Source organism: Mirounga angustirostris, unplaced genomic scaffold (assembly GCF_029215605.1).
Source record: "Mirounga angustirostris isolate CCGP_5_RB_7025 unplaced genomic scaffold, mMirAng1.0.hap1 SCAF_9, whole genome shotgun sequence".
Lineage (NCBI taxonomy): Eukaryota > Metazoa > Chordata > Mammalia > Carnivora > Phocidae > Mirounga > Mirounga angustirostris.
The window spans coordinates 97448281-97474879 of record NW_026991717.1 but is presented as its reverse complement, the minus strand read 5'-3'; the positions used below and the strand labels follow the sequence as shown (position 1 = coordinate 97474879).

The window sequence follows — 26599 nt, the reverse complement described above, 5'->3', positions numbered from 1 at the left end:
ACCCCTGCAAGTAGGATGTGATAGAAGGAACAGCTAAATAAAGTGACTGCTGTCTGGGCAGAAGAGAGACCGTGATATCCATATAGAGCTGACAGGTATTCCAAAACAGAAAGGTAGAAAGGTTTTAAGGAGCAAGCATCTCAGACTGTCCTCCCGGGAAGAAGCCAGGCTCTAGGTACGTTTCCAAAAAATATCCAGCCATCACGACCCTACTCACTCTCCAACCACCCAGCACCGTCGGGACTGAGTACTGAGTGAGCACTGATGACCAAATCACATGTTGACGGGGGTCCAGTGACAAAACCCTTCCTCTCTTTAGCAGTGACCTGGAACCTCATGGCAGCGGATGTAGACGCAGTGGGTTTCAGCATGTGGTTCAAGAAAAAATACCCAGCTAGTAGCCTTTGGAATGAACTGATCCCCGCCCATCTGAACTGCGCGAACAAATCCCTGCAGGCAGACAGGAATGGGGTGTGTCCCCGTGCGCCCCACCCTCCGCTCAGGCGCCTCCCCGGTTGTGCAAGGAGCTGGCAGAGTTGCCTCACCCAAGTACGGCAGCAGGCCACGCACGTCTGCAAACCGGGTTCTCTCCCGACCCGCCCGGGAGCGTCAACACTGCTGGTCCTCCTCACGCTTTCCTCCTGTTGGTCTCCCCTCAACTGCCAGGGATACAGGGATGGGCCCTGAGGAGAGTAGCCTGCAACGAATACTGAAAGCGGGGGAGTTGTGCCAGCGCGTGGGGACCAGGGCTCACGAGGCACGACTTCAGGCAGGACCCGGGGCGCCGTGCAACGCAGGGTAGAGGAGAGGGGACGCGTCCTGGGAAAGGGCAGCGAGCCTGGGCCCTGAGGCCCTGGGAATGTCATTTGGAGGGCATGACATTTATTGACAGAGTTCAAGAGGATGTTCCTTTTTTAAAAGAGGGAATTAGTAGGTATGACAAACTGGACAGAAATACCTGGAGACGATTATTTCAATGTGTCTCATTTGGTGAACGGGCCCAAGGTCACCAACATTCGGTGAGACCCAGCAGGAGGTCAGGCTGTGTGCAAAACAGAGAGGCCGCCCTGCTCGCCACGCATCAGGCTCCCATAAAATACCAGTGTCTTGCTCAGAGTCTGAGCTCCTGGCCTCAGGAAAAATCATTTATGCCATTCAGGGCGACTCATGCAAATGTAATGTGGAATCTGTTTTTTATCCAGCCTTTTTTTTTTTTTTTTTTTTTGTTAAAGGCAACTTTTCTGTAAATCAAACCACCCTAAGAAATAAATGCTCTAAATACTGCTGAATACTTGCCAGAGGCCCTCAAGTGGAGCAGTTCCCTACCATCAACCTGCCTTTTCCCAGAAAGAACTTCAGGGAAACACTGCTGTGTTCCCTGTGCAACAAAAACGTAAGCAGGGCTTGGCTTTGTTCACTTGACATCGTGATTCCTCTGAAGTGTACTCTCTTTGCCATCGGGTTGTACTGAGGTAAAGCAGAGAGTTGCGCATGCTGTGTAACCCAAGCATCCGGCAGATACAGAAGAGGTAGACACAGTTAGTGTTCATAAAAGATAACCATTTCCAAACTGTTCCAGGGAAACATTCTTCAGAGTGACCTAATAGCAGTGTTTCAGCCCCCAAAGGGCTTAATAACATTTACAACATTTACTGAGAGCCTAATAAGAGCCAGGCAGCGTGCCAGGAGCTGGGTTGACAAAGATTTACAAAATGAGGTTGAGTGGGCCAGGGGATAACCTACGGCTGAGCTCTGTCTTCTTACTTCTGTCACCGTTAGAAGGCTAATTGTGGTTTTTAGTACTAAAACCAATGGATGATAGATTCTATGAAAATATGGACTACAATGATATTGATATTTCTATCTGGGAGACTCAGAAGTAAAAACTTCCTAGAGACATTTGCTTAAAGATTAAAGGTTAAGGTTGAAGAAAGTCATAAAATCTATAACTTTAGTCATGGTGTCCAGCTGTTTTTAAAAGCAGTCAACAAGGATTTACTGAATACACACTAAGGTTCCAGAAAGATTTATAGAAGCATAGGAAATAGAGGTTTCTGCTGTTAGCAGGGTGAAGTCATGTTGGAGGATACCACACACACACACACACACGCACACACACACACACACTCCAGCAGTCCAATATATCATGTCATCTCTGAGTGGTACTGTAGGAAGTAATAATATAGAAAACAATAGAGGAATTGCAGGAATGAAGACTGCAGGTATCTTCATGGAGAGCTTCATGTAGGAGTGAAAAAAATTAACAATGTGCTTGGTAAAGGGAAGATTCATCGGAGCAGAGAGGAAGGGAGAAGTTACTCCAGACAGCAGTAGAGGGATGGCCAGGCATAAAAGGCAAGAAGGGAAAAAGTGGGTCCAGGCAACCGTGAGTCTTGCTGACTAGCCCTGGTAAAGAGGGTAGAAAGGCAAAGGGTGGCTCCTTTGCCTAGAAAAGTAGCTTGAGCCAGACTAAGAGCATTAGGAGTACATTATGTTTACGTATCTTATTACCGGTGATCGTTAACCTTGATCTCTTTGTTAAGGTGGCATCTGCCAGGCTTCTACCCTATAGAGTAAGAAAGATCAATAAATATCTTGAGGAAGATGCAACACACTTTTAAGTTTAATCTCCATGTTTAACATTTTCCCATAGCTAAGCCTACATAATCAACAAAACAATAAGCCGAACCCTGATTTGTAGCATTTGCTGGTTTCTGCAGTGTAAACATTCCCACCACAGCAACATGAAAGCTAGCAGTGTGACACCACAAAAGACAAAGACGGAGTTGGGAAGAGATACACAGTAGCACACGGCTGTCGAGCATCCCCGCCATCCCCCTGCAGTAGATGCACGGCACCCTGGGAGCAGGCAGAACAGTCATACATCGTGAAATAATTAGAATCTGATGAGTTGAGTAATCATTACCTTTGGAATATGATTGATGCAACTGTAAGTTTACACAACTCAAATTTTCAGAGTGGCTGCGTTTAACAACTGCCTCACCAAATTGCTGAAAACCTAACAGTTGGCGCTCCTGAGCCGGTAGGCGGGGGCTCCGGCACCCACCTCGCTGCGGGCATGGCGGTCTGCACCCAGGTGGCCCACCCAAGGCATCTTGTCGCAAAGCTGGGAATAAGCAGTTAAGTCTCTCTTAGATCCTGTGGTCTGGCACTTGTTCCAGTCGCAGGAAACGCGCACTTGAGCGAGAGGAAAGAGTAAAATTGGCCATGTGGGTTCTTCACTACAAGATACGGCTGCCTGCCTGTGCCGGGTGAGACGCCTCAGACGTGCGTCTCCGCACGTAGAGTGATCTGGGCCGAGACGCTGCGACTAGGAAACCAAACCCTCAATTAGACACCTACTGCTTGCTTGGAGAGAAGGTTCAGTTCTTTTTCCTCACCCATAAGGGTGGAGTGATTGTTAATGAGGATATAATAAATACACAGATACATACACAGTAACAGTATTGGTAAAATGCCTGGTCCCCATACCTCAGCTCTTTGTGCATGTGTGTGTAAATAAATAACTACATATAAATTTATATAAATATATTTTATAGAATTTATATCTTAAAATATCAAAATTATATTTATATACAAAATATATTTTTATATATTTTCTCTATATGTTATATATTTAATGACACACAGGTACATATGTATATATGTATGTGTGTGCATTTGTATTTTACACTTCTGTAGCACTTTTTTTTTTTAAAAAGATTTATTTATTTGAGAGAGAGAGCACACAAGGGGAGGGGTAAGGGGAGAGGGAGAGAGAGAATCTCAAGCAGACTCCCCGCTGAGCACAGGGACTGACATGGGGCTCCACTGAGGCTCGACCCCAGAACCCTGAGATCCTGACCTGCGCTGAAATCAAGAGTCAGATGCTCAAGCGACTGCACCACCCAGGTGCCCCTGTAGCGCTTCTTAAATGGAAGGCACTTTACGTGCACTAATGCATATTAACTCTAATTGTCATAGGTGTGATTGTTGTTGTCATTTTACTCTTTTCTTTAGAGATGTGTAAAATAACAGAGAAAAGTTAAGTGACTTGTCCAAGGCCAAAAAGCAAATATGAAGTATAGAATCTAGGATTTAAGCCCAAGGAATTCAGTACCAAAATTAGCGGGCTTTCAGACATGAAGTGTTCATTTTCTTTCCCAGTTAGAGGAAAGGCAACGAAAGAAATACAAAACACCATGTTTGACATCTGTGGGCTGGTCCACCAGCGTCTCATGAGACACACTGTTACTTCTGTTAGGACTTGTGCTTATTATAGTAAGTTTCTGAATCTGAGAGGAGGTATGGATGCTTGTGGAGTGGGAGAGCCCTGACGACTGAGTTAAAAGCAGAGAAAGCAGCAACCTTTGCCGGGAAAGTTCTCCTAGTCCTTCCTGGCCAGTGGACATGGCCGTGAGGGTGTTGACTGAGCAAAGCTTCTTGGTTGCTCCTCCACTGACTGACTAGCTTTGCTGGAAGGTCTCTCTGCACTGACATGATTCAGTTCCATTCTGCTCTACTAGAAAAGAATCCTAGTATATCAGAACTATCAAATGATTTCTTTTATGTTTTCAAAGTTAGGACAAACAGATATTGGGACCAGTGATTTTCAAACTTTTTAAAATTCTTTTGGAGCAAGAAGCGGCCTTCTTTTTTCCCTTTTTTTTCAAATGCAATCTTACATGGACACTCAATATATAAAAGATTAAAAAAAAAAGTGAGGCATCTGGTTGTAGCTAGGTTGGGGACCTTGGTGCTCTGCCTTTTGGGCCCTTCTTAGTGGCTTTTGAGAAATCTCCTGAAATGCAGGGGTTTTGTGGTACAGATGGAAAGTTACAGATCCGGCTAAAACTCCTCATCTTAGCTGAGGGCCTGAGAAACAGAAAGATAAAGTGATTTTCCCAAAGCCACACAGCAGCCGGAGCTGAGACTCTGCCAGTTTCTAGTGCTCCTAGTGCTTTGTATATTGCATCATGGTATCAAGAATGTGACTTTGGTGCTTTCTGGGGACCGGCTGGGGAGAGACAACACTGGTGTCTGGAAGCCACAAAGGCACTCACACCTCTTGGCTGGTGCTCTGCTGGTCAAAGTGGGAATTCACCTGCCAATACCAGGGCATAAGCTAGAGGGCCTGGCAACTGCTGACAAGCGGACCTGCCCCCCAGTCTTGATGAAAGGTTCCTGCGCCATTTGCAGAACAGATGCTGAGAGAGAGGGATCATATTTTACTGTAATGGAAGCTGCTTTAATGTATGCCTCACCCATCTGTCTTCTCTAAAGGTACAGCAGCCCTCCCCCTTTATCTGGCTGGAAGGTACAGTTTTCTTTATTGTCAGGAGCATAAAATACATAGGGACATTTGAATGGGCATCTTTGGAATGCACAGAGAATAGTTGCTCAGCACAAAGCAACTGCTAAATATTTTGTAGGGTTTTCATAATTCATGAAACCTGTTATTCCATGGAGATTTTTCTAGATACCCCATCTTCTGTAGGCTGCAGAGAAAGGAGAGAGAGCTACTTTACTTAAGGGTCTGCCTATCTGATCTCCTTGCCTCATTTACCCAAATATTTACATAGGGCTATCTCTTGATTATTAACTCTCCTACTAGTGACCTGTTTCTTGCCCTGACTCTGGATGTTTTGGAACAAGCTGTTTAGCTATTTCAGGCCCTGGTTTATCAATTCATGTAAAGGACCAGTCTGCATGTTGTCATGAGGAATATACTGAGTTAATGTTTATAAACCATGGTGATGTTCTCAGATGAAAGATGTTCAGTGAATATAAAAATACTTCTCTGTGATGATTAATGCATGGTCTTTGCCAATGAGATTATTTAAATGATGGAACAGTGGCTACTATTTTAATCTTATAGAGCCCCATTGAAGCCTCAAAGCACTTTTCCGACATTCAATCATGGCAAGTGTTACTTAATCCTCACTTTAGAGACAGAGAAGGTGAAGCACAGTAATGCGTGTGCTTTACCCATGGGCAGGGGTTAAGTTTTACTGGGGAAAAGTTTTCAGGGTTGCTTCTCTTCCAGAACATTCTCCAGATTTATTCGCCTTGTCCCTCTTGCCAGGCATTTTGTAAAATATCCCGAGCCGAGACATTTTCCCTGGACAAGGATTGCAAAGTTCACAGGAAATCCATTTAGCAAGTCTTTACCGAGGCCCTGGAAATACAGAGATGAGAGACATAATCCATGTTCTCAAAACCCTTACAATGCAAAGAGGCAGAGCAGCAAGCCAGTGGTGAGCTGGGTGCTGTGGGAGAGCCATGCATACAGAAGGAAAGTGTACAGATGAAGAGTGAAGGGAGTATAGGGACAATATAAGAAGTGAGGCTTTGTTTGTTTGCAAATGTGCTTTGTTCGTGAATCTTTATTTGGGTTCCCTCAGACACGGTTGCTGGGGCGAAGATCTGAGGTTTATAGAGAGGCCTATTCAGAAGATGAAGAAAGCACCATAAGGTGACAGGGAAGGAAAGGCAGTTATAATTGTGGGCGACTGGAGCTTATTTCTGGGGAAACACACATCTCAGAGGCATCCCTGCAAGGAGCAAGGGAGCTGGGGTATTTGTGTCCCAGTTCCTACCGGCTATGGATGGGGCACTGCTTCTGGAGGACATTCATTCCCTGACATCTCTTGCCTATGTCATGTGGGAAAAAGTAGGCTCCAGACACTAGAGGAAGTCTTCAAATAAAGAAGTGCTGGCAGTTGGAAGAGTCCTGGGCATTTAGGGATAAGAGTGAGGGCGACAAGCAAGGCACAGTGACGGCTCCACCTTTTGAAGAAAATCACTGCTTGAATGCAAAGTACTCATTCTTTAGTGTGTCTCTTTGACTGGTTTATAGACTGCTATTTATCAATTTCAGTCCCTATTAAGAGCAGGGACAGGGCTGGGGGAAGATCAAAGTATGGCTTACTACTCATACTTGTGCAAAAGACACAGCTTACTCCTCTTGTCCTGCAGGTCTCAGAAAAGACGTCTCCTCCTTAGCTTTCTTCTTGACCCCTCCTGTGTTCTCCATAGGACTCTGAGCTCACCCCTCCCATGGCACTTGTAACATCCGCTTGCACTTTTGTATTTACTCAACCATCTTCGAAAAGACTCAACTTCCTGAAGGCAGAATCTGTGCCTGTCAGAGAACCTCTCAAGTGATGCATGTGATCTTCTCTTAAAAGAACAAATATAGGGGGCGCGTGGGTGGCTCAGTCGGTCAAGCGTCTGCCTTCGGCTCAGGTCATGATCCCAGGGTCCTGGGATTGAGCACAGCGTTGGATTGTGCTTCCTGCTCAGTGGGGAGTCTACTTGTCCCCCTGCCCCCTCCCTCTCTTCCCCTTTGTGCGCGCGCTCTCTCTCTTGCAAATAAATGGATAAGATCTTTTTTTAAAAAAAGAACAAAGATAATAAATCTTTTCTATTTTATGACTTTCCCTTTAAAGCAAGTGTACGGGAGGGTGTGTGAATGTGTGCCATACTCCAGAAGAAGTGTAAGATGAGCTGAAAGTAATGAGGTTGGTGATTGTGATGCAAGGAGCACAAAAGGAGGGGGCAGGAGGAAGGGAGATCCACCAGGATGATATATTTTAGGGCTTAAAATTAAGCAGCAAGAAGTGTAACATCATGTGAAGAGAGAAGACTCTTTAAAAACAAGCCTGAGGAGGGCACATGATGTAATGAGTACTGGGTGCTCATACAACTGATGAATCACTGAAGTCTATCTCTGAAACAAATAATACACTATGTGTTAATTAATTGAATTTAAATAAATAAAACATTAAAAAAGAAAATAAAAAAAAGAAAAAGGAAAAAAAAAAAGCCTGAGAGTAACTTCCATGCTATTTTCCACAGTGGCTGCACCAGCTTACATTCCCACCAATGGTGCACGAGGAGGGTTTCTCTTTCTTCACATCTTCAACATTTGTTGTTGTGTTTTTGATTTTAGCTATTCTGACAGGTGTAAGGTGATCTCTCATTGTGATTTGATTTGCATTTCCCTGATGATGAGTGATGTTGAACATCTTTTCACCTGTTGTATCATTATATTGTACACATGAAGCTAATGTAAGACTATGTTAACTATACCAGAATTAAAATGAAAGAAAAAAAAAACTAAAAAGTCATTTCCCTAAGGTACTTAAGGTGAAAAAAAAATTTATTTATTATTTTTTTTAAGATTTTATTTATTTATTTGAGAGAAAGAGTGAGCGAGAGAGGGCACAAGTCAGGCGAGGGGCAGAGGGAGAGGAAGGAGCAGACTCCCCACTGAGCAGGGAGCTCGATGATGTGGGACTTGATCCCAGAACTCTTGGGATCATGACCTGATCTGAAGGCAGATGCTTAATGGACTGAGCCACCCAGGCACCTGGTAGAAAAATTTTTTTAAATTTGCTTTTTGTCAACTCTGCTTTTAAATTTAGGTAGTTGGGGCACCTGGGTGACACAGTCAGTTAAGCGTCCAACTCTTGGTTTTGGCTCAGGTTGTGATCTCAGGGTCATGAGGTTGAGCCCCACAATAGGCTCCCCACTCAGCAGGGAGTCTGCTTGGGATTTTCTCTCTCCCTCTACCCCTCCCACTCATGCTCTCTCTCCTCTCTCTCTGAAATAAATAAATCTTTAAAAATAAATAAATATATTTAGGTAGCTTGAATGAACATATCATTTTGTGTGTAAATGCTTATTTTATTGTTTCTGATTATGAATTTTTACACCCCTACTGCAGAAAATTTTTTAAAATACAGAGAGGTTTCAAAAGTGTAGTCCTAATTCCCCGAGATAATTCCTGTTTACATTGTGTTGTATTTCTGCATAATTTTTATCCTATGCAGATCACATCTACAACTTACATTTTTGTAAAATGAGAAGCATACAAGAATTTGCATGTCATCTGTGTGCAGGTGCCACGCTAATTTTCCCGTATTGTTCCAATCTGGGCACACATGCTGCTGAAATATTCTACAGAAAATTTTATATTATGTGTTGCGTTTTCAATTTCTACTATATTTTAACTTTACCCAGAGCAGGATTTCTTTTCGGTCTGAGTCCTTCAGGCCAAATCTAATTTTCTCTAGTTGCTGGAGAAATTTCTGGCACAGAAAGTATTTTCAATCCGGGGGGAAGGGCAGCAAGCTCTTTCCAAATCCCCGAAGGGGCACACTTGGGCAAATTTGTCAAACCTATGATTTTAGGAGGATGCTGAGGTGTGGATACATGTGGCTGGATTTTAAATTCATGCTCCATGTCCTAGAGCACTTTCTAAAAACATAGAAGGGAAAACAGGCATTCTCATTATGGTGCTACTACTCCCAAAACACAGTACCACAGGATTTTATAACAGCAATATGATGTCCAGAAACCTAAATGACAAAGCTAATTGAAAAATGGAAAGCCCGTCTGCAGAGGCTACGTTTAAACTGCTCACCATTTTGTGCTTTTACCCCGTCCCTGCTCTCTGAATTTATGTCTTCACATAAAAATAGCTACATGTAAAATTTGTAACTAAAAATGATACTGTTTGCACGTCACTCAGAACCTAAAATTTTGAGGTTAGGACAAGATTATTTTCTGGCATTTAGAAATAAGACATTTTATATATGTATCCATTTTTGATTTGATGAGTGGTCTCACATAAATCCGTCTGAGGTGTGTTTAAGCCACTTTTAAAATTCTGCTGAAGAACAAATCTAAGGAACACCTGAATTAAGAATGTCATCTTTTCACTTTATATTTCCACAGATGAGTCATTTAATTGACCTTTAATCCTAGTGCATTGAAAATGACTACTACAGTTAAAAGCATTCATTCTACACTCCACAGTTCCAATTGCATGTTAAGTGAGTTCTCTGCACCGCTCTGAGAAAAGTCTACATACATAAACGGGCTTAAACCAGATGGGACCAAAAATATGATTTGTCCAGAGATTAGCATTTATGGTAAATAAATATCACTTCTACTCTTCACAGACTTATCTTGGTGAGTTAAAGGAAAGTAGAGAAAAAGAATTTTAGAACTGATCATTTCATTTCACAATACATATTAAGCTTCCTATGTGCCAGGAGCCCAGGAAGGAAGGTGGGTGAGCCAAGGGGCTCTATCTTGGACTAGCCTGTCCTTGAGTGAAGGAGTCTCAGTGTTTTCTATAGAAGAGATGTGAGACTTAGACCCAAGATATATTCCAGGGGAAAGAAAAGGAATAGATGGGGCCAACCCTGGGATTTGTGTCTACAAAGGACACAGAGCAATTCATTGAACTTGGCATCCCTGGCAGACTTATCCATCATATCAAGGCATCTCTTTAGTGAAAATTTACAATTTCAAAACAGTTGGCCCCTGCGAGACTCTTTTTACCTCCTCCTCCTCTTTCTCCTTTTGGCTGAGCTTAAGACCTACTTGTTGGCCAGGGTGTTTGAATTTAAGTTTCTTACCCTGCCCACCTCTATCAATAAATCAATGTTTCTCTTCCAGATTCTTCTCTAAATTTAAGTAAAAATGACAGCAGTCCTTGTTTTTAAGGCTATATATTCTCTATTGGAAGATAAAATACATACATATGTAAATGCTCCCTAAAGATTCAAATGCATTGTGTTTCATCTCCGAGACATATCAGTATGATTATTAAAAGAACATTCAAGTAACACTTCCTGCAAATTATACACTCCAATCTTATTTTAGCTCTTACATTCTATTATAGTAAAGGTACTCACTTTACTATGACTTGTACATAATATAAATACTGTGCCTCATAACTCTACTTTAGTATATTTATGAATGTCCTTTCATGATGTCAGTTTTTAAAATCAACCTTATAGTCCTCTAGCTTACATACAGTAAAATGCAACTCTATTAGTATACAGTTTCATCAAAAGTACGTGTCTGTGGGACTACCTCCGGTCAGGATACAGAAAATTTGCATTACCTCAAAAAGTTCCCTCAACTCTCTTTGTAATAACATCCTCCTCACCCCCAGCCCCAGACAACCACTGATCTCCTTTCTGTTACTATAGATTAGATTGATCTTTTTTTGGCATTATAAAGTGTGCATTTTTTGTGTCAATATTTTTTTTGATCAACCTAATATTTTTGAGACATATCCATGTTGTTGCATAAATGAACAGTCCATTCCTTTTAAATGCTGGATTTAATTCCATTTATGGATATAGCACACTGTATGTATTCACTGACCTCTCGGTGGACATTTGGATTGTTTCTAGTTTTTGGTTGTTAAGAATCAAGCTGCTGAGAACATTCATATATAAATATTTGTGCATATATATATTTTCATTTAGATTGAGTAAAAGAGTGGGGTTGTTGGGTCATAGGGTACATTTGATTAACCATAGAAGAAACTGCCTCTTTTCCGAAGTGGTTGCACCATTTTACATTCCCATCAGCCATGTATGAGGGTGCTTGCTCCACATCTTACCCAATTTCAGCCATTCCAGTGGTGTATGGTGGTATTTCATTGTGGCATATAATTTGTATTTCTCCAATGACCAATGAGGTTAAAATGTTCTAAATGTGTTTAGTGGCCATTCATATATTTCTTTGATGAAGTATTACATCAAATCTCTTACCCACTTTTAAATTAGGTTGTCTTTTTTATTATTTAGTGATAAAACTTCTTCACACATCTGAAGACAAATCCTTTGACAGACATAAGTGAGTATTTTTTCCCATTTTGTGCTTTGCCTTTTCATTTTCTTAATGCTGTCTTTCAAAGAGCAGGAATTTTTGACAATACCATTCCTTAGAACATGGTAGGCACATCTGTTTACAAGTAAACTTTGCTAATGAATATAGTGAATATCTCTTAAAATGTAATGCCAAGGGAAATCATGTTGCCTATTCCACAGCGACTGATGATGTATCCGTGGCAAAGAGGCCAGGGATTATTGAGCATAAGATGCACCAGTGGTATCTCTCTCCAAATTCTGGGGACCAGGAGTTTCTGCCTCAGTGACCATCTTCATTCCTTTCCTTTCTTTTTTTTTAAAATTTTTTTAAAGATTTTATTTTATTTATTTGACAGAGAGAAAGACAGCGAGAGAGGGAACACAAGCAGGGGGAGTGGGAGAGGGAGAAGCAGGCTTCCCGCCAAGCAGGGAGCCCGATGCGGGGCTCAATCCCAGGACGCTGGGATCATGACCTGAGCCGAAGGCAAATGCTTAACGACTGAGTCACCCAGGTGCCCTCATTCCTTTCCTTTCTTCCCAATACTTCTCCTCAGAAAGCCCTCTTCATTTCACAGAATGAGTCAGCAGGGAGTACAAACACTACTTCATCGCAGTGTAAGGGTCACCATGACCTCCTTGTTGCATTGGAAAAGTAATTTAAAAGTTGAGTCTGTTCTAGATTTCAGGAGTAGAAATCTCTGGTATATTGACTTAGAAAACTCAAGCCTCTCCTTGGCTTTCAAAATTGGAACCCAATGAGGGTTTTCTTGTAAGAAAACTACTGGCCTGTGTTTCATTCACTTCTTTTAGAAAATATTTGTTAAAATGTACCACATGCCAAGCATTGTGTCAGAAAAGCAAGAAATAGCTAGTGTACCATGTACCAAATCTTTGAGTTTATTCTTAGGGAACAATGAGCCATCTTGAGGATAGGAATCTTATTCATTCTCCTGTGCTCAGTGCTTGGCACACAGGTATTTATTAATGTAGTTAATGTATGAATGGTCGCACACATGCATGCATGAATGAAGTGTCAGAGAGAGCTGCCTTGCCTTAGTTTCCCATGTTTTCTATAATGTGAGTGTTTTCTATAATGGGAAAGCTATAACCAAATAGCTATGGCCACTCAAGGGGAAACCATGCTTTGGTAGCAATAAAATAATCCAGATCTCCCAGTAACAGCCTAGTTAGGAAGTCAGTTAACACTCAGAGTAGGGCTTCTTTCATTTTGATTCCTAATGGTTAAAATTTCCCAAAGCAGGAGAAAATACATGGGACCTCAGAAATGAAAAGGTTCACAAGGAAATTAATTTCTTCTTAGATTATATCAGAGATAAGATTAATAATACTAAGAAAACTGACTACCACTATAACACACAATATTTAGTACAGTTTATAAAATAGGCTCATACTCATTTTCTTATTGGATCCTTACAATACTCCTGGCAGGTAGCCACAAGGGATGTTAGTATTAGTACATGTTCCCATTATATAGAGTTAGAAGCGAGGTTCAGAGAATCAAAGTGTCTTGCCCAAGATTTTACAGGTACTTAATAGCAAAGCAGACTAGTTGGATTCTAATATTCTTTTTTGCTGCCTTTGGAGGATGACCCCCTTACTTGATGGGGTGCCATGGATGGTCTATCTAAGTCTACATTTCTCTTTTCCTCTTGATTTTCAAATAATATCACTTTTTTGTGTCATGACAGGAGATAAATTATCCTTACTATAGTGTATCTTTATGGTACACTCTGAACAGTATTAAAGAAAACTCAATTTTTAAAACAAAGCTTTGATACAAAACTTCACTTAATTCCATTGGAATGAGCCCCTTGGCCATCATGACTCTGTGAACCCTCAAATTCTTTTTTCTATACCTATAAAACCATATTTTATAAGAAGTTAGCTGGAACACGCCAAGAGAATTTTTTTTCTTTTACACAGATGAAACTTCCTTAATTGTTTTTATGTTCTACTTGTCCAAGAGGATTGCCTCAACTGAGGCACATCTATTCAGAAATTTCATTGCCTTGGTATGCTTGGAGGGACAATGGCACTTGATAGGTATAGACAGGACTTGGGAGGAAGGACCATGGAGCTATTCATCACCTCTGTTCAACCCTCTAAGGAACAAAGTGAAGCAGTGTTATCTGTGAGCTATCCCATCAGGACATACTGGAAAGCCAGCTTGCATTTGGAGGATGATCTTCAATGGCAAGTATGGCTGTGGGTGGACATTACTGCTGTAACAGGATTACATTCTGCCTCAGTGACAATGTTGTAATTGTAGGCTTTGTAACTGGGTCTGAAGGAAGGAAAATTTAAGGACTGAGGCTGGGTCATCGGACAAAATTTGAGATTCTACCTTCCCTGCCAACAGTTGAGAGCTATGACCAAGAAAAATACAATTTAATCTCTCTTTCTCCAACAGCTATATTTCTGCATTCTTATTGGCCTCTATAATAGCTATATGAAAGATAAACACTCTATTAATGAAGAATTTTTATATCTATGTGACAAGTGGTATAGTCTTTGCTCAGAATAAAGTACTTTAGAACTTTGATTCCAGCTGGTCTGGATTGGAAAACTCATTAATGTTGTTAGAATGACTGACAGCAAACTCCTCAGGGGAGAGATATGGTCTTATATATATGGAAAGAGTCAAACCGGATTGGTCAACTTTTATAAATAAACCATTGGAAAATGTAATTTAGAGGGAGGAGCACATCAGTTACAGATTGTTTCCTTAATCGTCCCTGTTATTTCCAGTTTCAAATTTTAGGCATTTTTCATGACAAAAATAATAATTAAAGTATGCAACAAAGCTCATCATTCAGTCTTTTATAACACAACATCTATCTGTAATGACAAAGGGAATTATAAACGACTTTACAATTTGGAGGCAAAAGTGCAAGATCCTTTATAGTTAAGGCAATTGATAGCCATCTTGACCAAGTTCTAAATTTAAGTCACCATCTCTCAGTTCAGATTGGCATCAAGTTAAAACAGACAAGGAATTGTTTCCAGTGGAGAAGATTAAAATGCAATTATAAATACATCTATCTTCCTTTGCCCAGGGACTCTCCATCCCATAATACCATTTGCATAATGAGTTAGTTTGTTTGTTCCCTTTTAAATGTTAAATTTGGAACATTTTATTCTAAGTGCCATCAAAAAATAAACACATGAAGTTCTAAGCTCACAGCTTTTCATATTTATCTGAGACTAAGAATACGTCCATTTTGTCTGTATTTAGGGAAACACAAGCACTTTCTCATTTTTTTACACACCCAAGATGACAAGGATCTAATGAGTTATGAATATAGACAAATGATAGTATTTCACCTCATTCTCAAAGACACACACACACACACACCCTCACTCTGCTTCTTGAAGGCATCTGGAGGCTCCAGTTTGTTTCTGTCTTGGCTTCTGATTGCCCTGCTCCCTTCCCATCTCTGATGTCTTCTATTCCTGAACTGTATTCCAGAGTGGACACTTGAATCAGTGCATGCCTACACTCTTTCTTCCTACGGATCCCCAGTAAATGGTCCCTGTGTCTAATTGCCTGGATAGCAAAGAGTTAACCTAAAATCCAGTCCCTACAAATGGAGAATCTATTATTCAACTCAAGTGGAACATGTTTTGTTTTTTTAAGAGGGTATCTTGGGATACATAACAGCTGAATTTAGTCCTTAGAGGAGGGAATCCATGGCACAACATTGACCAGTGGTCAGACCTTTGGCAGGAGAAACTTCCATATTCTCCCAGATGTGAGCACCTTCCCCTCTCCCCAGTACAGCCTGGCTCAGGACTAGGAGATGAAGTTAAGATGCACAGCAGCCCACCTGCCGTGATGTTTAAGAGTGGTGATCAGAACAGTGACCTCCCAGAGGGTTAGAAAGTGCCACCCATGAGCCCTCTGCATTGCAACAGTCACTACTTTGCAGCATCTCACTCTCCTGATGCTTAAATCTGCGCTGGTCTAAAGCATCTCACATTCGATTTGTATTAGCAACTGGCTTTTCCTCAAACTTTCCTGCCTAGGCTCTCAGTAAAGAGATTTTATGCTATTTAATGGTAAAAATTCAGCCTCCCTGGTGGTTTTCTTTATAACACAGCTACTCGAGTAGTCAGGGGATGGGTCTCCTTGGAAACATTAGTAGGAACTCAGCTGCTCTGTCTCCTGACAATGATCTCTCTGTGTCATTGGCTGCCTATTTCAAGCAGTTGGTGTTCTGACTAGAACTGAACACTGAAGGCCACGCAGGAAGGAGGAGCAGATTTGCTATTAAGGTCAAGACCCAGGTGGCGGGAGGTAGGCCCAAGTGATAGTGGAGATTCTGTCTGACCAAGACCCTGTATCCAGGGAGCATGAATACCTCCAAACAGGGTTCCAACAGATGGGGGCACCAGTTATTCTAGAAGTGGGAGCTCAACAGGTAGGTAGGGTCCAGCCATAGGGAATTTGGGCAGCAGATATGTTCAAATTCAGGCAGTCAGGCAGTGGTGCATCAAAAGATGGAGAGGGGGCACCTGAGTGGCTCAGGGTTTAGCATCTGACTCCTGATTTTGGCTCAGGTCATGATCTCAGAGTTGTGAGATCCAGCCCAGCATCAGCTGAGCAGGGAGTCTGCTTCTCTCCCTCTTCCTCTGTCTCCCCACCTCAAGCAAGCCTATGAGCATGCATGCACCCACATGCACATGCTCTCTCTAAAAATTAAAAAATTTTTTAAAAAGATGGAGAACAGAGGCCCTGCTCCTGGGCAAAGGGCCTAGTCAGAGATAGGCAGGTCTGAGTGGTAGAAGGAGACTAAGCTATGTCCCAGAACCAGCACTCAGAAATGGGACAAAGGTAGCGCTAAGATGTGGATTATGAGAACAGGAGCAGGGTAGAGTACCTTGGAACTTGGGACCAAGGTGAGAGCTTAATTATCAGAACTGAATTCAGACCACTGAATGAAGGGACTGAATGAGGACGAGTGTGAGATAAGGCTGTTTCCATCTTGTAACACAATCTAAGAAAAAGAGGCATAACAAGGTTCTAGGATTGGGGGTAGGGACACCACCATGGTTGAATCAGAAGGTCAGTGACTCAGGGTACATATGAAAACTCTGCTATTGGCTGATGAGAGAGAAAACAGATTAGAAAAAAAGTGGTACCCACATATTTTGCATCTCATATTGCTTTCTTTCTCTTCTTGTCATCATAGTCTTAATACCTGCTTTTATTAACAGTTTATCTTAAAAACCGTTGAGAGGGGGATGAATTTTGAAGAATGTGCTAGGGTGAAGAAGTACTTTGAGAATGACCCCCCTCCCCCCCGCCCAGCTAAATCGTGCTTGGGTCCTGGCTGCATCCAGGGTTAGGTGAGCGGGCAGAGACACATGGGGGAGGGAGTCTAAGAGCCCAGAGAGGATGAGCGTGACATTATATCACATACTGAGCACCTTCCCTGGGCCAGGTATGAGGCAGGATACTTAACATTCATTATCGGATTTACTCCTGGCAAGATAAGCGTTATTCTTCTCATGTACACAAATAAAGCCACTGAGGCTCAGAGAGGTGGTGTCACTTCTCTGATATCCCACAGTTGGTTCGTGCTCCGTCAGCCTAAGCTCCCTCCATTATGGGAGCTGAGAAAGCTTAAACTCCTTGCTTCCAACCAGAAGAGGAGAGGGAGGCATCAGCTGGGGAAATGCCAGGGCCCAGACATGAATAAATGAGGAAGGCAGGTGATAGTAACATAGAACTTCACATACGCCTGAGCGCAGGTCAAAGACTAAGCTCTTGTCGAACTCACTGATACCCAGACCTGACTCCGGGTCATTAGAAAAACTCCTAATGATAGATAGGTGCTCCTTAGCTTAAAAAAACAGATTCAGGAAGTAGCTGAGAACATTGATTAAATGAGTACCAGTTTTCTTGGAACATAAGAACTTTTGCCCCTGCCTCTGCCAGCCAGATTTTACATTGTAAAGCCAGAGCAGCCGTTACAGAGAAACACCTGCCATAGGGTATTTGCAGTAGGTGTTTAGTATGTGACAGAATTGTGCATCTGGGAGATCTGAAGAACAGCCAAAGGAATCAGTTCCTCAGTATTCTCTGATGAGTAATTTACATGACATTTTCTCAAAAGAGGTAGCAGCCACCTAATAAGCCAGCAGACAGGGATGGCTTCTCTCTTCCCAGGCAATCAGAATATCCAGCCTGTATTGGTTATTGGAACCGAACTTTTTTTTTTTTTTAAGATTTTATTCATTTATTTGCCAGAGAGAGAGAGAGAGAGCCCAAGCAGGAGGAGCGGCAGGCAGAGGGAGAAGCAGGCTTCCTGCAGGGAGCCCGACGTGGGGCTCCATCCCAGGACACTGGGATCACGACCTGACCTGAAAGCAAACGCTTAACCCACTGAGCCACCCAGGCGCCCCAGAACCAAACTTTTAACCAAGACTGGTCTCAACAAGGAGTGGGTCAGGGTATTGCGCTAGTTCAGAGAAACGTGGGGAGCTTGTTAAAATGCAGAGTCCCAGGCCCGCAGAATCAGGACGTTCTTCAGGTGATTCTGATGCAGATGGTCCTACAGGGACACTTTGAAAAAGTCTAGCAGAAATCCCCTTTGCACCAGCACCCACTGTATTTGTCAGAGCTGAACTGAACTGGGCACTCCTAATTTTGAGAGTAAAGGTAGGCCTCCACATCTGCCCGCGAATGGCCATTTTTTTCCAGTACATATCAGTGCCCAATGCTCGGGAGGAAGAGGAGGCCCTTAGGGGCTCAGTAGTCAGCAATGCTGTGGCCAATCCCAGGAGACGCTGTGGGAGCCAAGAGAGGAGCCCTCTCAATGCCAGTTACAGTCACCTCACCACTGAGGCCCAATCTTTGCTCTACTTTCCTTCTGGGGGTGGACTCCAGAAATGAGGGACAAAAGAAGGGACATACAGGCTGTTCTTTCTCCCAATTTCTCTCCCCCCATGGCTATTGGAATCCACCCATTTGTGCTGTATCCTAAAGACTTTAGTTCTTTTTACCCATCTTGAAAAAAATGAAACATTACACCAACTATCAGGAGGAGGTTGTGACTTCTTGCGTGAGCCTGCTTTGAGGACAAGGAGTTGCTGAGACAGAAAATTCCCCAGCTGCAGGCCTGATGGATAGATATGACATTGTCTCCTGGGGACAAAGTGGTTTGTAGCAGCAGTTCAGCAACCCGAAGTAAACCATCACTCTGCACAAGGGGGGACAAGCTTAATGTCTGTAGTCTTCATCATAATTCTGGTAGCAGAGCTTCCCAGACTCTAGGTTAACCCCTTTCACTTTGGCCAAAAAACCTGGAGCAGGAACATGGGAGAGATCATGAGATAATTGTTCTTTGGATGAGCTCCTTTCATCTGACGATCTCCAGGTGCTTTATAAATATTAATTAAATTGCAACAACACCTTAGTATGCCTAATTATTATCTGTCCACCACCCCCAGCTCCATACCAACCCCTTCAAGTTGAGGCACTTGAAGGATAGCATGGCTAGACTTCAGTGTCTGAGCTTATCAAGAGGCAAAATTCAAACTTCAATGTTCTTCATTTCTGGAACTATATTAAAGAGGATTAAAATTATTGAAAGGATCACGATTTCTATGCATATATACACTATGAAGTGCTACTACTAGAAGAATAAAATACATTATGTTGAATTTGTCATTTAATTAGAAGAACTATTACATCAATCCTAGCTTTTAACCAATCTTTTCCCTCCCAAGAAACTTCTTACTGTTTCCATTTTTCCACCTATGAAATGGTGACATAATGGGGTTCCCTAGTCTCTTACATTATTCTATCACTCTATCATAATAAGCATTGATGGCTTATGAGGTGATGTGTTCTATGACCTACAAAAGGTATTCATCTTTCCCATTAATAATGGCATACCCTCAAAATTTAAAATGTGTTATCCTGATATATCATCCAAACCTGAAGAATTTTCATGATCAAAGCTGTTACTCATATTATCAGGATTACCTTCCTCTTCATATTAGTTCATGGCCACTGGCCTATGTGATATTCTTATTTGAATCAGTCACAATCCTTTTTTTTTTTTTTTGGAAAGCTGGTACTAAAACCACCTCCAAGATTTATAAGTTAAAAAAAAATGTAATTAGAGACCAAATATTGTCAGTGATTCTAAAACCTATCCTTGCCTCTATTCTGTTTGAGGAACATCAGTTTCTCATTTAATATGCTGACCTGGAAACAGCTCCTGGAGGTAGGTTAAAAAGTAGTAGGGTTTCTTGGGAGGGACGTGGGACAAGGTTGCAAGTGAGTAAAGCAACTAAGTTAACAGTCTTTGCCAACCAGTTCTCTGGGCTCACTTTGGGTTGTTGTCTGTGGAGGAAGCCAAAAGAAAGAGAAGATCCAGTCATGCCCTTCAGAGGCTCCCAAGCACAGAGGAAAGGGGGAAGGTGTGGAGCGGGGCATGCACACAGAAAGGTCAGAGATAATTCTGTCACTGAAAAGGCCTATGGGAAAGTGGGAAAATTAAAAAGGGCAGCAAAGATGGATCCTTCGGGTGTTAGACACGGAGGTATAATTCCCGAAGGAAAGAAAGATTTCCAACTTCTGGAAAAGACCAACTGTGGGCATATTAGATAGAATAGTATGTTTATGTACTAAGATTTCTTCTAAGGTTTACAAAGAAAGTACTGCATGCTGCTAGTGGTAGGCCAATGATAAATCTTTCTACAGAGATCTCATTTACGAGGCAAGTGAGAAACATCTACAAAATCTGTAGTCATAAAATATCCCTGGATCTTTTAGAAATCATTAATATTTTAGGAGAAAGATAGAGAAACAAGTTCCTGAAAAAAATACACATGTAATGGGAAGACTGAGAGCAAAGGAGAAAGAGCCGCACAAAGACAGGCAGGAACACTGACTTGTCTAATGCTGAGCAGCTTCGGATGTGTTTCCATGCAGTGTCCTCTTTGATGCTCTAAACAACTACATGTGTTAGGAGCATGAAGGAAACAAGTGACCCGCCTCAGGTTGGTGACTTGGTCAACAAGTCCTGGAGTCAGAAAAATGGGTCCAAATTCTAGGTCTGCTACTCCCCAGCTGCATGACCCTGGCCAGTTACCTGCTCCGAAGGCCTCATCTTTCTCACAGAGCTGTTGGGAGAATTAAATGAGATTTTTGCATGTGAAATGCTCAGCACAGAGCCTGGTACATCACAGAGGATGCACCCAATAAATGTTAGTGCACATCGCGCATGTCACAGGAGCCTCCCTACCCAGCCCCAAGGCTGATTAAAAATAGACACCATCCAACTTTGCCAAGCTGATACACCCAAAGGAAACACTACCTTCCCAAACAGCCACTTTGGGTGTTATGTCTGACTCAAACGTTGTTGCTCTGTTTCCACAAAGTAATTCTGGACTGTCTCTGTTGGGAATGTCCTCAGGGCTTATTTAAAACATACACACATATGTGTATTGTTATTGATGGCAAATCTTGGTCCTTCTGGAGTGATTTTTTTTTTTCATTTCGAATTTGTCATTTAGAGCCAAATCTAATGAAGAAGGAACATAATCAAGAGGAGACAAAATTAAAGTATACAGATTGTGTGTGTGCGTATGTGTGTGTGCGCGCCTTATAAATCAACCCCAAAGGCAATTCCAAGTGAGGATTTGTATAAACATTGTGAAGAATGGTGGACAGTGATGTGAAGTGCATAACTTCCTGAACTCATTACTTGAAGGATGTCCATCTATTCTTGACTTTTTAAATACATTACATTTAATATAAAAGTCTCATTCTTTTATTGTTATACATGAGGCGTTGGTCTCTACTCACTTTTTCAGAAAGGGAATGTGGTGAAGGAGAGAAAGGAAAAGGCTCAGGATAGAAGAAAGAGGATGGGAGGAGAGAGAAAGGCCAAAAGTGAAAGGACAAGTCAAGGCAGGGAAAATCAAACCAGCTTAGAAACATCACAAAGGAGTCAACCTTGTAGGCAAGAGACGTTAATTACAGCTTGCTTTTTAAGACATAACACACACTACTATTTGTTTTGTGAAGGGGGAAGAGTGCTTATAATGGGCCGCAATAAACTTTCCAGTCAAGGCTAAACATTTTTTTAATTCTATTCTGAGAAAGTGTGTTTATTACAATACTTAGCCCTTTGAGAAATGGAACCGTTTCTTAGAACACCATATTTTACTGTTTCCTTCATATTTTGGACAATCGTTCACCACCTGTTCACCTTTTCCTTCTGGTCTCCTCAAGACTCCTGGGCAAGCAGGGGCTTGTGGGAAAGGAAGGAAGCACGAAGAGCTCTCTTATGTGAATAACATGATTAGCAGAAAGCATAAAAGAGGCTTCTTCCCCTGTTCACAAAGCAGATTTTCTTCACAAGCTGGCAGAGCTCCCAGACAATTTGCTCTGGGGACAGACTCTGGCTAAACTGCTGCCAGTGCCGCCTCTGGGGCCTCCAGATGACGAGATGGGGCAGCCGCAGGGAGGGAGCACTGAAGAGGCACCACCAGGCAGGGCCAGCCTGGGGCACCGGCCGGAGTCCCTGCCATGAGCACAGAGCAGGTGCTATGGTCTCCCTTCCACTCACTGCCCAGGCTTTCTGCCGCTGGTCAGCAACAGGAAGGGCTGAGGGGCTACGGAGGGGAGAAGCTGGTTCCAGGGTCCAAGATGGAGCTTGAGGGATCACAATGTAGGGCAAGGAGTAGTGAAGGATGAGGTGGTTCCCATCTGTGGGCCCAGGGCTCAGGCCTGTTCCGGGTGCTCTGAGCAGGCTGGAGGGCAGAGTAACCCTGTTCCCTGGCACCCAGAAAAGAGAATCTCCTGACATCCCGTCTGGCGCAGGGGTCTGACCAAGCAGCAGTGTAGGTCTGGGGAACGATCCATCCCATGGCAGATGTCGCGGCCACACTCCCAGGATCCTGCATTCAGCATCTTTACCACAGCAATCCCCAGCCCACCTGCTTCAGCTCCCTCTGGGTGGTGGTGTCCACACACACACATTCTCTGGAGTACTTCTAATTGAATTGGAAATTAGCCGGCATTCTATGATCTAAAATGAGAGGAGGAGGGTCATCAGCTTCTATAGCTACTGCAGTAAAGTTTTAGCTCAGCCAGACCTGATTTCTGATGGGGAGACTTTTAAAAATGATTTTCCCCAGTAGTAGAATTTTGGAAAGGTTTATGGCCATGAATCATTCAGGGTCACTAACTGATTTAGCCCCCGGTGTTTTCCAAGTATCCTCAAAAGGATTCTTGGCTAACTTGGATATTAACAGAAAAGGTAGGGCCATTTTTGCCTCTCTGTTACTTTCCATGTCTGCCAGGCAGCTGCGCTGAGGCTACTATGGAGCAGGGACCTGGTAGTGGGGGTAAGCTGGCTGGCCCACCAGCTTATGCTTTCTCTGTTCTTTCTACTAATGGAATAACCTGACCGGGAGTGTGTGTGTGCGTGCACATTTGTGTATGCGCACTTCACTATACAACTAATTCCTGATTAGTTTCCCCCAAATTCAGAAAATACAGAAGAAGGTAAAGAATACCACCAACTCGGAATAGGCACAGTTGATATGCTAGTGCATATTCCTCATGATTTTTTCTATGCTAGTATTTTGAAGTGAGATTACAGTATGCGTATATTTTTAGAACCAATTTTTTCACTCCACAGTAGGTCACACGTACTCTCCTTGTTAACATTTTTAATGGCTGTTTAATAATCCAGAATAAAAATGTGCTATGGTTTATTTAATCAACTGCTTCTAGTCAGACATTTCAGATGATACTACGTTACTGCTGGTAGAAATAAGGATCTCACTATGTTATTGCTGGTAGAAATAAGGTTCTTTACATAAACATCACTGAATCCTTGTCAGATCATTCCCTTAAGATGGATTCTTCAAAATGGACTGCTGGGTCAAATTCTATCATCTTTAAAAGCTTTGATGCACCCTGTCAAAATTTTCCTACAGGAAGTCTCCACCAATATTCCATCCTTCCAATGGCAAATGGAACTGTCCATTTTCCTCCTCCACCCTCGAGGCTGGGCATGAAGAGTCTTGCTCATCTTTCCCAGTCTAATGGTTGTAAGTGATATCTCATTTGCTGGGTTAATTTGGTGTTCAGGGCTTTCTCTTCTCCCTCTGGCACCTTCCGTCATCTCTTGTAGCTCTTTTCCCACCAAGCATCTCTCTCATTCACAATAAACATTAATAGAGCACTTCCTGTATGTAGGCACTGTACTCAACACCCACGTTCCAGAAGTGGCACGATCTAGGGTGCTCTGGGGTCACGAGGGAGGTCAGATTTTATTCTGTGGCAACAGCAGATACTTAAAGCAAGGATTTTTAGGGGCAAATAGTGGTAAGATTTATATATAGCAAGTTAATTCTGGCAGTGGTATAAAGGAGGAAATAAAAAAAAGAGAACGAGAGAGAGAGAGGCCGAAAGACCAATTAAATGCCTGTTGCAACTGTCTGTGGGAAGAAGCTGAGAGCTGGAGAGAAGTCGGGGCAGTGGGGACATGGAGCAGAGAGATGGAGGAGACAGAATTTTCAGGACTGGTGACTGGGTGCGGAAGTAGGGGAGGCATTCAAGAAAACATGGAGCAGAGAAGGTATGAGTTTGGGCAAAAAGAGAAGAGATGGATTCAATTTTGAACATGCTACAGTTAGGGTGCCCCACTGGACTTCAGATGGATAGATCCAAGGGAAATTATCAATATGGATTTGGGATTCTGGAAAGAGGTCATGGCCGCAGACATAGATTTGGGGAATCATTAGCACTCAGAATGCACACATTGATTGTCAGGAGCCCTTCCCCTACCTGGATCCAGGCCTGCCACCCTGTATCCTATGCCTTATCCTTGTCCCTGACCCGTGAGCCCCATTCCCTTCACTCAGAGGTGCCCACTTTGTTATGAAAAAGAATGGATCTAATGCAGCCAGTTCATTCAAAATTTTGAAAATTAAGCTACCTATCTTATGGTGCCAATGATAAGCTTTTTTTAAAAAGGGCGTTTGTCTAACACAAAGGAATGGTTCCCTATTCGTGTGGCAAATGGGAGATATTTGGGAGAAAAAAAGCCTTTGTGAGCTCTCTCAAGTCCTACCAATAAAGCACCATCCACCCCTGCCTCTGGGTTGGGGGCTCTGCTTCCTTGCTAGAGATCCAAAACGCAAAGGCACTGTCAGCTGCCAGAGGAACGATTCATAACTGGGAGTTAGCCTTAAGACAGAGCTCTGCAACCTGAGACCTGCTCCCAGGAGCCAGGTGTAAACCCCAAGACCCAAAGAGGCCCAAGGGGTGTGGTGCCACGCCATTGGCTGCTTGGCTTCCCAGCTATGATTTGAACAGCTCAATTAAAAGGACAGACAGCTGCTGTCTAAATTTAAATAAAAACATAATAAAACAAATCTGGGTAATTTTAGCCTCCCCTGTTCTCTTCAGCATCTTAATAAATCCTTACCTAGAAAGACGAAAAGTGCTTCTGAGAGTCATACTGGGGCAGAAATGTGTTGGCTCTCGGCTCCCATTTTTCAGCAGCTGACAATCCAGCTCACTCTGACCTGACCAGAAATTGTTCTCTTTTCTTTTACTCCGGTCTACTTTTCTCACTGGCTCCCTTCAAGACCTCTTTACCTGGGATGTCAAGTCAGAAGTGACTAGTGCTATCTGGCAACACAGTTCTGGCCGGACCTGCAGGATCAGGAACCATCCACCCTGCCTGCTGCTTCCAAAGCCACCCCCCGTTCCAGCTCGTGGTATATCAGGAAGGAGTGTACGACAGAGCCACCTCCCTTACCAGATCCAGTGAATGAACAAACTAAACCTCCACTACGTCAATAATAAGAACTTGACTAGAAAGGAGATACTTGAATTAAGGCAATAGTTGCTCCATAGTAAGTATCACCGTCGCAGGGTGCATGACTTTCCCCCTTTCCAAAGATGGATATAATTAGCTACACGTCAAAAAATTCAAGGTTTCTTAAATACACCAGGAATTTGAGGGAGAGAAAGGCAGCACAGAGAACATCACCGAATTCCGTCCGCTCAGTCAGGGAACCAGTAATGCAGAACATGGGGATAAATGACTCCTATCGAGTGCTGAAATTACACGAGATAAATCATAGCTAATGCTCTAGAGTACTTCCTGCTAGAAATGTCCAAAAGGCTGTTTATTTAAAATGATGTAAACACCCCAAATGAGGAAGCAAGGCAGAAGGGAAGAGGGCACAGAGAGATTCTGAATTTCCATTTCCAATCTCTTATTCAGCAATAGCACGACTTTCAGCCCAAGTTGTTAGAGTTTTGGGGCAGAGAAAATGATTTATACTATGAAGGAGGAAAAGAGAAGTTCTCTGAAGCACCAACGTCCTTAATGACAAACCACCCTGATAAGCTGGCACATTTCTGTGCTGGCACAGTATTTATGGAAAAAATCCCTTCAATATCAAAGATCAAAACGGCCTCCTAATTTACGCCGACATTTCTGAAACTGTTGACACTTTCAATAGAAATTAACCTGAAACTCACTTCACTGCTCATGGGATGGGCTTCCAACTCAGGGTGCTTGACGTGTGTGTGACTCACACCCGTCTATGTAGATGCAGCATCTTCTATGGCCTCCATGTTTTTTCAACCTCATAAATCTTCTGATTCCTGCAGACACATTAATTACCCAGGCCTTTCTGTGTTCACACAAACAAAAACTAATCTAAAAACAGTTGAGTAGCATGGATCTTGCTTCATTCAAAACTGTTCTCTTGACACACACCCTACATGATACTACTTCTACCTTGGTTTATATCTTTAACATCTCCCCATCATTTCCCAAAGTGGGTATATGTCCAAAACCCTTTATAAAGTACAACTCCAGTAACATTTGGGTGGATTTTTAAAA

At 42.6% G+C, this 26599-nt stretch overlaps 1 long non-coding RNA gene across 1 annotated transcript in view; it reads right to left on the bottom strand.

The window, feature by feature from the left end:
• Window positions 1-21834: 21834 nt before the first annotated feature.
• LOC135361482 (uncharacterized) overlaps window positions 21835-26599 on the bottom strand; it is a 46736-nt gene continuing 41971 nt past the window's right edge. The window contains exon 3 of the long non-coding RNA XR_010404761.1: window positions 21835-22753. This is a non-coding gene — a long non-coding RNA (uncharacterized LOC135361482). The remainder of the gene's footprint in view (window positions 22754-26599) is intronic.